Source organism: Strigops habroptila, chromosome 10 (assembly GCF_004027225.2).
Source record: "Strigops habroptila isolate Jane chromosome 10, bStrHab1.2.pri, whole genome shotgun sequence".
Classification (NCBI taxonomy): Eukaryota; Metazoa; Chordata; class Aves; order Psittaciformes; family Psittacidae; genus Strigops; species Strigops habroptila.
The window spans coordinates 9,048,872-9,060,698 of NC_046359.1; the positions used below are offsets into that span (position 1 = coordinate 9,048,872).

Genomic DNA, 11,827 nt, shown 5'->3' on the forward strand with positions numbered 1-11,827 from the left:
TCCCAAACCAACATACAGGATAAAAATATTTATAAAGCAACTGTGGCAGCACTGGTCACGGTAACAAAGGCAACAAGGAAGAGAAAGCTAAACCTATCTTTCCATGCTTACTACTGCTTACCATAGCTGAACGCCCCATTGCATTTATGGAAGAGAACAATTAGCTGACCTTCAGGAGCTGAAATTCAGATACCTACTTATAGCTGCTCTCCCATGCTCTCTGCTCCTGACTTAGCTTCACACAGTTTTTGAGTTCAGTAGTTCTGTGGGCTTTCTGATCTGGAGCCATCCCTCCAGCAGCACACTCACCTGCGCAGGCGCAGCCGCACATGGAGCAGCAGCAGCCCTGTAGCTATCCTCCAGGGGTCACAATTGGGTTACAAATTCTATAAAATGTGATGACTGTGCAGCCTGATTTAGAGCAATTTATTCACATCCTTCTTCATTAAGATTCAAATGGAATAAGTAAGATAGAAATTGAACAGATACAGAAATTGTGCATGGCTTGCTTCTGTAGTCAGTAAACATTTATTCACTAGGCACAGCTCGCTCTCATGTTCTCTCTCTAGTATTCTCTCTCTTCCCCTATCCTTCCTGCTTGCTGTTTTAATGCATAATTAAGAAGGTCAGAATTAATGAAGCAGTGTGGAGTAAAGTTCAAGGAATCCCCAGGCACTATTTATTCTATTAGATCTCAGGCATGAATGCCAGATTGGCAGCATTAGAGGCAGAGGCAGTGTAGCTGGCAGCAGCCCAGAAGCAAAGCTACCAAGAGAGACTTACCTGCAGCGTTAAGTCGTTGCTGAGCTCCCTCCCTGCAAAAATCACCCGCAGCTGGTCAGCTGGAACTCCCTGTCGCTGGGCAACTGCTTCCTTCAGCTGGAGGATGCTGGCGTCCGAACCAACCTCCACAGGGAAGCCATGGCTGGAGTTGAACCTGACGAACACTGAACAAGAGTAAAACACCTTTTAAAGCGAACATTTCTCATGACAAGTTTGTACCAGTGACTACAAGAGGCTTACTCTTCTATTTCACGGAGCATGTACTACTTTCAGAGAAAAGCTATTAATACTCCAGTGTACCATTTTGAAACCCATCACAGAATAGTTAGTGATCAATAAATAAAACCCACATGTTTTCTAACCCCTTGGCAGTGTTAGAAATTACAAAGAACAGTCAGAATAAAAAAAGACCCTGTTAGGCAGCTGTCTAACTAGTTGCTAACTGGTAAAATACATTTCAGTTCAGTCCTAACCTTAGTGGGCACAGCCCGCACATGATTTCTGTGCCCCCTCATGCTCTTGCCCACTGCATATAACAATTATTGCAGGAAACTGAGGTAAGCTTTAGAGCCAAATATATATTAAGTAATACAAGGGAAAAACAATTCCTTGTTACACAGTAAAGCACAGTCATATAAACTGGCTTCCCACAGATATAATTCTACAGAAGATAATGATGGAGAGAAAATCACATGCTAGCAGAAATGTTTGGGAGTGTTGTATTAGAGCATGGTCTTTTCAGAGTTCACTAAAATATCTGCAGTACATAACTCCTGCTGGCATCCACCTTCAGTGCAGAAAATCACTATGGCACCAGTCATATCATTTTTAGAGCTGCAGCAACTGGTTTATGCAGCCAGTGAAGTCTGGCAAACAAACCCACAAGCTTCCTGCCTTTCAGCTGGCAGAGCTGTTTTTCATAAGGAGCCTGAATGCACTCATTGAGCCCATGGTCAGGGGAACGACTACAAGAACTATGAAACCGGAAAAAAAACCATTACATCCATATCAGTCACGGAGACTGTATGAACAGCAGACGTGTCCCCAGAGGACCGCTTCAACCAATAGCTCCACAGGCAGGAAGCAAAGGAATTAGGAAAACCCAGTATAAAACAAAAAGTCATTTATATCAATTAGACAGTGGGTACCTGTCACCTAAACAACTTGGGTATTGATTGTAACAACCAGTCTTAAAGCTTTATTTCCAGTTCCCACTGCAATCCTTTAGCTGAAGATGTTATTCCTTTGCATTTTTGATGACTGACAGAAGAATAAGCTCAAAAGTATTTACACACTTTTGAGATATAACTCTTTCTAAAACTGAAAATTGTATTTTTATGACTTGTCAAACACACCGTCTACCTGACCACTCCAAAGCCAGATATTCTAAGACCATTTCAGTATGGCTGAAAATGCTGCCATTGTCTTGCTGAGCAAGGAAGGTTGCAAATATTTGCAATTTCACATCTTCAGTTCAGGTTTATCTAATCTTTAAGGGACAAGGTCATATACCAGTAAAATTTAACATAACATTTTAAGTTCAGCACTTGAAAATACCCTCTTAATATACTAAAATGGAGGGTAAGATTGCATAATGTTGCGTCAGGCAGGGTGCAGCACATATGCCCTGCAGTGTGCTACGCAGTCTCCTGTAGTACATCGAGTGACTGGTTATGATTTCTATTTAAAGGTGTTCTGGAAATAACTAAACTGTGAAAGCTGTATATTCAGACAGTTCAGAAAAATCAGCAGAATTTGGATTTTATTTAATTGTGGTTTGGAAAGGTAAGAAGGATTTATATGACAAAAAGAAGTTCCAGCTAATGGGAACTGAACGTTTCCTACCTTTTCCAGGAACACTCATAATGCTCTGCTGTAAATAACATATATAGTTAAATCAATGGGGAATATACTTTTTTAATATGCTAAGCTCTGACTATCTGACTATGGTGTATATATATATATATTTAGACATTTATATAGATATGTTCACATACATACATAAAATGCATAATGTGCATCTCCAAAGGTTTCTTCCTAATAAACAATCCTCTTTATCTTTAGTCTTACAAAATCCAGTGCTATTGGTTTTAGAAATGAAAAGTAGTTAGCAAGTGCATTGACTGCAAATCAAACGTGCTGGTAAAAGTAAAGTGCTTGACAAAAGAAGCATAAACAAATGTCATTTAAATTAATTATAAAGTGGTACTCATTTTTAAGGACAGTATAAATCCAACCTATTTACTGTAAGCATAATTCAGGTTCATCGCCAACAATCCCCACCCCTTTCCTCAAGTAAGTTTATTTTTATCCACTTCCAACAGATACAGTCTCCTCCTCCAACCTGTGTGAGGCAGTGGAAGCTTCAGTCTCACAATTGTAACCAGAGGCAGATGTGGAAAATGGGTGTGTGAGTCCAACACTCTGCACACCACAGCAAAGATGACAACTACTGTCTTACAAGCCTGAAGAGCTAATTCAGAAAAATGCTAGAATGTCAAACTTCACTTGCTGGAAAGTCCTGATCCACAAATATTTTGTCCTTAAACACATTTATTCTGTTATAAAGTCTGAAATCCACCAAGTCTTTTTAATGTAAAAGAACAGAAGAGACCTTTGCTTACCTGCACAAAGCATAAAAAGATTAAATACAAAACTTCAGTCTGTGGAATAAAACCAGAATTTCATGAATATAATATTTCGAGCTTCTTTTTAGGTAAAAGAAACTTATTTTCTTTTTGACATTTTACCTCAATTAAATAATCACTATCAAGTTGATACATTTAACAGCACACATTATTCAAGAGATCACAGGTGAAGTTATGCAGACATTCGAGACCCCTTCCAAAAAATACATACTTTGAAAAGACTTAGAATTTAAAGTTTGTCCACTGGAAATTAGTATTGGCTTAACAGAAGATGAGGCCTAAGTTGCTAATTGAAATCCAAAATAAATAAATCAAGTTACTAAAATTAAGTAGATAAACAAAGCTGAAGAAAGGAGGGTCCATTTGGATCAGTCCCCATACTCCCACATCTGTAAGAGGTGACAAACAGTAAAGCTTGTCTGATAAAAGGAAACTGTGAGACTTGACTGTCATGCCAAAAGATAATCTCTGTAAATATCACAAAGATCTGATTCCCAGCAGGACCAAGAGGTACCTAGGTGCTTTTGTAAATCTCTCTTGTATCTACCTGAATCTCTATGTATCTTTAAAATCTCACTTTTAAGTCCACACATGTTAAGCACAGCACTGAAGGGAGGAAAGTGGTATAACTGAAAGAGCAAATAAAAAGAAATATGTAAAGATTTCACTACATCTTTCAGATACGTAAGGTGTACATTTTCATCCAATGATTTTTATTTTACATTTAACAGTTGGACAGTAATAATCTCCTGTTTGGAATGATCAGCAAGTGCTACATAATGCAATTGTTGTAGTGAAGTAAGCTTTCAATATTTTCAGGGGAATTTCCCAATTTCTATCCATTACTAAAATGGAGTCAAGCAGCACAATTCAATCACTTAGGATACAATACGATGAATAACTTTTCCCCGTGAAGTAACACAAGAACTGTTAGTGAAGGGAAAATAAGTGAGGACGATTGTGACTAAAATCTTAGGTAGTTCAAGACAGTACTGGTCCTGGCCATCTGTCCATCCCTTACGCTGGAAGTTGCTACACATGTAACTGGGATACTGAAAGAAATGTGCATCTCAGCTGTGCCTGTTTACAATTCAGCATGTTAGTACCAACACAACTGAAATTTAAGCAAAGGTAGATACAAACTGGTTAAACTCAGACCCAAGTACCTGGGGCAGGTTTGTAGGAGAGCTGCAGAATTTTATGTGAAGGCTGGAGAAAGCTGTTGGATCTTAACGGGCCATTTCTCAGCGCCCTGGGTTTCAGCAGCCTTCCTTCTTTGGCCAGTCATACCAAAAGCGCCAACACTTTAACCCCCATTGCCATCAATCAGACAGGTTTTCTAGTTCTGAATCGAGAAGATAAATATTGCATGTTGGAGAAGCCTAGGCCCTGCTTGTGAACAAACTGTGAAGGCACAATCCCAATATATAGAACCAGAACAACTGGACTGTGCCAATAACGCAAAGAAAGTTGTAGATGCTTTTACATTGCTACAATTTAGGTTGTAGAAATTCCAGGCAGCAACTGATACAAAACACAAACTCCTTTTTTGACATAAACTAGTCAATTCTTTTTCTTCCTAAAGTAGTGAATCAGACAGTCCTGCTTCACTGCAAACCAAACAAAAGCTATAACCTACAATTTATGATCTGTAGCAAAAGAATGTACATATTTAAAATTTAAGATCTTATTGCTGAGCAATTATATTGTGTCCATGATAATTATGGCTGCTTCAAGTACTTTTTATTCCCCATTCTTCCTACAGACAAAAAGAATATAAGCAAAGATTAACGCAATGGTGTGAAATATGTGTAACATTTTTCATTATTTTTAAAAGCCTTTTCCCTACTGAGATCAGATGACAAGACCTTTGAAAGGTATTTTCCTAAGACTGGGAAAAAAAGTCTTGTGACAGTATCTGTCTGTGGTGATCAGTTCCTCTTTGGCTCATCACGTGACTTGAGAACGCTGCTCTTCTCAGCTCAAAAACCCACAGCCAAACTATTTCACACTAGAAAGTATTGTTCCTTCTTTTTCAGTATTAATTTTTTCTCATAATCTGTGATTAATTATTTATCCAGTAAAATGAACCAGTTTAGCACAGATTAAAAACAGGAAAATGCACAGAAAGGATAAAGGAAAAGAAGGTAGAAATTAAGGTAATGCAAAACCCTCGCTACCTGCTAGAGTACTGTGGAAATATTCTGTAAGTCTCTCCATTATGGCACGACTGCACATCACTTCTCAAGGCACAGGCTGGAGGCATCTGTTCCAAGTATCTTTTTTATTTCAATAAATAAAATAAAAACATATTTTTCAGATGCTTGGGGTTCTTGCATACTCTATCACATGGCAAGATACTGTTCTATTGTTTTAATCTTTATATTTAATGAACATAAGATACATTTGTAGGCAGTTTATAAGCCCCAAGTGAAAATCAGTTGCTGCCTGGAATTTCTACAACCTAAATTGTAGAAATGCAACCGTGGGATATATGTAGTGTGAGAAACTAGCAGCAGAACACAATATAATGTGATGGCAGTAAATCTTGTGCCACGACCTTTTATTGTTATTTCTGGTTTTCAGTGTGTCAAGGGAATTGCAAAAACGGAAAGAAGTAAAGCAAAAGATTAAACAGGAACAAAAAAGATGAGATGGGGAGACTCTGCAAGCTGAGGTCAGGTCTCTAAAGAATAGCTCGAAGCTGTGGCAGGCTTTTATAAAACATTCAGTCAGCACATGTTACTGAAAGTCCAATTAAATGGTTAAACAACATTGTGCAAAGCTCTTTGAAGTGTCTTTCCACAGCAACTCCAGCAGCCTGGAACTGGTTGCAGTCTTTTTCTTCACAGATTTGTGTATCTAGGTTCTGCATTAGAACAGGAGACCTTCCCAACCCTTTTTGCTCCCAGGAGCACTGGAAAGCAGGACGGTTCAGTCAGCTCCATTCTACCCTACTTCCACTACATGAAGTCCAGCTTTGGAGGCTGTCCAAAGTTCTCACCAGCTGGCTTGCCTGATATTTTTCTTGACATATATATGTGCTAAAATAAAATTTCATCAGCATCAGAATAACCAGTCCCACGTGGAATTCATGTAGCCCTTTCATCAATTAGCAAAAATACCTTCAGCTGTCTCCAAGAAAACTCTTAGATGACTTTTCATCAAAAAGCTGCCAAATTCCAACAAATTGGAGCCACATTGAGATAGCAGGATCCTGAGTCTTGATGCCCTTGCACTGATCATCCTGTCAACAATTCCCTTCTTCTATAAACAGTGAAATCCAACTGCAGAACCTCTGCTGTCAACACAAGGAGTGAGATAGTGTCTCAGAGATAATGATTTCACACATTTCAGTCTGTATGGCTGAAAATCAACACTTTAAACACCACCCTGAGATGAGCTCGTTGCCACTGCAGATGCTGATGCACTGGTACAATGTTTTCCTGGCAAAATGACCTGCTGTATATCTTGCACCAGGTCCAAACTGAGAGGTATATGCCATGAAGTTAACCATGACTTAATGAGTTACCACTCACTGCTGAGCCATGATAACTGGCAGCATTAGGCCTCCTCGATCGCTGCATTTGTGCAATAAAATTAATGCACATTAATGTAAGCCAACTTCACAGCCGCAGCAGAAAAAGAGCCTACACAGGCAATAAGTGGCAACTCATTAAGCTAGAGTAATTTGGTTGCTTCTGCTAGTTTGTAAACTACCTTCACCTAACAAATGATTTTATGATGTAGTCACACATAGAGAGCAATGTAGTAATCTGACATAAACAATGTCTATAAAACCCCATCCTTGGTGAGGTTATTTCTCTCCTTAGCAGGGAATAAACTCTCTGATGGAAACATCTTTAGTTCTAGCTAACACTAAATGAGTATCATAAACAATGTTCCTTGATTATTAACTCAAATTTTAAGATTGGGTATCAATCATGATTGACTTTTATTCAAACAACTGTTTATGGAAAGCAATATAGTAGTATTCATAAATGCTATAAATACTGATGACAGTTTTCTGCAAGTCATGAGGAGCATGGAAAGGGTGAGTAGGGATTGGGCACTCACTTCCACTGCAAGATTTAAGGGGCATCATATTAAGCTTGCAGGAACTAGGCTCAAAAAAGGCAAAAATGAGATGTTTGCTGGCACTACCAGCAACAGACCTTTGTGAAAGCTCTGCCAGAGAGGTGGTAGATGCAGGACGAGCAACTTCAGCTGATGGGGAGGAAAGAAACCGGCAGTTACTGCATAGTCAGCCCAGTAATCTCTCTACTGAAAAGGACAGGATAATATATATTGTTATGAAATAAATAGTTTATATGTAGGTTTTGAGCTTAGAAATGCTATGTCTTCAAGTCACGTGCTGAGCCAAAGAGAAGCTTATCACTGCAAGGACAGTAAAAATTAACAGATACAGATACTGTCACAAGATTTTCTTTTCCCATTCTTAGGGAAATACATTTTAAAGCTCATGTCATTTTCATTAAGGATAGCTGTGAGAACATCAGGGAGAAATATCATCTATGCTTGCCCTATCATCCTTCTTCAGAAGGGTCAGTCTGCTCAAGGTCAATGCTGATGACAGTAATACCTGGGGTTAAACAGACTCTTGTTCTGAACAACTATGGCAGCTCCTTCATAGATATCCTGGGTTTATATTTCCATACCGGTACTCCAACCAGTGCTACCTGAATGTAACACTGAGTAAAATCTAGCAAACAGTCAGGTTAACAGTTTCCTCCTGACTCTTCCTTGCTACCAAGTAATCCAAACCAAGAATAGAGGCAAATGAAAAAGACAAGAGCTCAGCAGTACTTTTCCTCCAGAAAAACGCATGCACATGCGGCTGCTTTCTTGTATTGCAGTAAGGCACATTTTAAACTCAGCAGCTCTCACAGTAACCTAATTTTGTCCTAGGAAGTATGCCACTTAATCCAAGACAGAAGCTAAATTTGTCCAGTGAATTACTTCCTGTGAATAATTCACTCAGTTTTACTATACCCAAATTCTCTATAGAGGAATGCATAGCTAGCTAACCCAACACTACAATTATGTTGGCATTTCCTTTAAAAGTCTCTTGAAAATGCTATTTTTCCTAGCTATTTTTATCCTGATTTACTGACTGCTTATGTCAGCACAAAGCTGCTTTAAACTTCCTTGATACAGAATCAAGCTAAATATGTTTAATTTAAAATAGATGTATGCTATTCTTTAATGTGCTCAGATATGGGTAACACTTTTTAAACTCTACATATTTCCAGCTACATGCTACAGCTTTCTCTATTAATAAGAAATATTAAATTTAAAAATAAAATGTATACTCTTGCAGCTTTTAAATTACCCCTGTCCTATGGAAGAATGGGCCAGTACTCTTGCAAAGACTGCATGAGTTAAATAAAACTCATAAGAAGGTCAGAAAATCTCAAGTAGGACTATTGCAATAGGTTTAAGGCTAGAAAGGGGACTGCAAGGTGAAGACTGCAATAGTGAGACTCCACTATTTCAACAGATATGCTCATTTGCAGTTCCCCAGGATATTTAACACATATTTCTTATGGTAGCTACATTCTGCTAAATACTAGAAGCATTAGTGGATAGATGACAATTCACCCAAACAAATCTACAATTGAATAAAGCAGCTGTCATACTTGACTAAAGAAGGAGCTTTCTAACCTCAGTAAGATTGTTAGTTGTTCAGTATAGGACAAACGAGTATAAAAATTTATACAATCCACATCTTAACATGAACTAAAATGGTATATATACCACTGGAATGGCTGTAGAAACAATTAGTTCCACATATTAAAAAAACAGAAATCCCAGAGAAAACCTACCTACCCATCTACTGACACAGGAATCTTTGTTTTCACATTGTTTAATTTCTACAAGAGCTACTACAAATAAAAGCAAGTCAGAACTCAAGGGAATAAACACTGTTATAGCCCAGGACAGTCTTAGCCCAAGTACATGGCTGTATGCAGTACAGCCAAGTGCACTGCTTGAAGGGAGAGGATGAAGCCAGCTTCTCCAGAGAACAGAAACTTAACAGGGCTTCTTTCCTTGGTGTTTACGGGTCTAATGTTAGTTTTAGAATGTCTAAGTTAATTTGCTCTTACTCGTCCCATTTGAGAGGATCCCAGTATCATTACAATCACGTCCCAATTTGTTTTGAAACACACAACGCGCAAGTGAAATTATAGAATCATAGAATGGTTAGGGTTGGAAAGGACCTTAAAATCATCTAGTTGCCACGGGCAGGGACACCTCACACTAGACCAAGGCTCTGTCCAACCTGGAACCTCGTGAACACTGCCAGAGATGGAGCACTTACCGCTTCCTTGGGCAACCTGTTCCAGGGCCTCACCACCCTCACAGTAAAGAACTTCTTCCTTATATCTAATCTAAACTTCCCCGTATAAGTTTGAAGCCATTACCCCTTGTTCTACCACTACAGTCCCTAGTGAACAGTCCCTCCCCAGCATCCTTGTAGGCCCCCTTCAGATACTGGAAGGCTGCTATGAGGTCTCCACGCAGCCTTCTCTTCTCCAGGCTGAACAGCCCCAACTTTCTCAGCCTGTCTTCATATGGGAGGTGCTCCAGCCCTCTAATTGTTATATGCCATCACTGAGCGCTCAATTTTAAGGCTACATGACCCAGACTCCTCAGCATCTTTCCAATTTACCTGTGTTACTGATAAATACTTCTCAACTAGCAGAGAAAATAAGCTTCAATATTCTGGGATAGCCGTATCCCTGCCCTTCACCTTTTGAACTGCGGGCATGATCTGTCCTCCCTGAGACCTATCTTCTTGACAGTAAACTTACTGCAACAGCAGAGCAGACTTAGGAGGGTGACTGCCCTGCAGAACGGCCTAAGGAGACACTGTGAGGGCACTGGGGGCACACAGCCATGACTGTCCCTGCCTGGCTTCCCTGTGGGGGCTCCCCACTGGGCCCGGGGCACCATGTCGGTCAGCTCTGGGGTCTGTCAGCCCCTGCCTCAGTGATGCCACAGCAGGCCCCCGACCACACCAGCCTGTCGCTGTTCCTGCCTGGGCTTCTTACATGGACATGACATATGTGCCACCTTGCACTGACCTGGAGGTGGATCCATCCCTGCTCAGCCCCTTGCCACACGCCCAGCCTCGCCCTGCCTGCGGCTGTGCTCTGGGCTGCAGTTCTGTTCGCCAAGCCCCAGCCCGAGCCCAGCCACCGCTTGCCCCAGTGTCACTTGTGGAAAAGGCGAGAGGGAAGCAAGAGGAAATGGAACATCTCTTCAACGACAGCAAATCCGCCAGTCTCAAAACACACTATAAAACAGCAAGTGTCAGAGGGGGTGTGTGTGTGTATGTATGCAAGGAAGAGAGCCGCTGGCTGGGTTTTTTTTAACATCTACTTTTGCTATCCCACCAAATACCAAATACAAACACTCCCGCATTAAATACCTCTAAGTCCCTGACACAAGAAAATACTCAGCAGCCACTTGTGCCAGGCAAAAACATATGGCCAGAACTGACTGCCAAAACCAGTCTATCATTCCTACTTTAAAACTGCTAGTTAGCTGGAAATAAAGCAACACAATTTCAAATATCCCAGTGTCACACCAGAATTCTATGAATTCACTATATTCTCTGAACACACAAAAATTAATTTGATCTATTTAAAATATATACAATGTAGTCATTTACAATCACCCTTTAATTATATCAAACGCATAAAAGTGGGTGTGTACACTTATATATAGAGAGATACATATGTATGAATAAAATCCCCAACACAGAATGTAGTTATTTCAGTACAAAGTGAAATTCGTATTCACCAAGCAGATGTAGACAGGAACTTGCTAAGCACGATGAGAGTAGGGACACAAAAATGCTTACTGCGAACACGACTCAAATACTATTCAAATATGAAAAATTAAAAACTCCAAATCATAATGAAATGCCAAAATACAGTAGGCGGCCTTAGACTGATAAAGGGTGATGTATATAGTGTATCAGTTAAATACGACGGGATAAAAGTTGTGAAACATTTCTGATACTGTACAAGCAACTTTGCTTCTGTTTTGTTGCTTTTTCTAATCAACACTAAGCAGAGCCAAGACATGTATATATTAGAGATATGCACACCAAACAGTGAAAACCATGTGGAGCTATACTGTGCCACGTATTTAATATGTATCTTTCTTGGCACTTTACCAATTCACTGCCAATCTGGTTTTCTGGATTTACCTTTACTATTGCACACAGCAGCAACTCTGGAAAAGATGATATAAACTTGTCTCTTTCTGTTAGATCTAGGTCCATAGCTCACATGAAGTTAGATATTTAAACTGAAGCAAGGGAAGTTCAGGTTAGATATAAGGAAGAAGCTCTTTACTGTGAG

The 11,827-nt window shown here is 39.7% G+C and overlaps 1 protein-coding gene across 1 annotated transcript in view; it reads right to left on the reverse strand.

Moving 5' to 3' along the window:
- Window positions 1-931, reverse strand: part of PRKN (parkin RBR E3 ubiquitin protein ligase) — a 568,831-nt gene extending 567,900 nt beyond the window's left edge. Inside the window, exons 1-2 of the mRNA XM_030499430.1 lie at window positions 907-931; window positions 784-815 (exon numbers count right to left, since the gene is read on the reverse strand). The gene's annotated coding sequence lies outside the window, so the exon portion shown is untranslated. The remainder of the gene's footprint in view (window positions 1-783; window positions 816-906) is intronic.
- Between the last annotated feature and the right edge of the window lie 10,896 nt (window positions 932-11,827).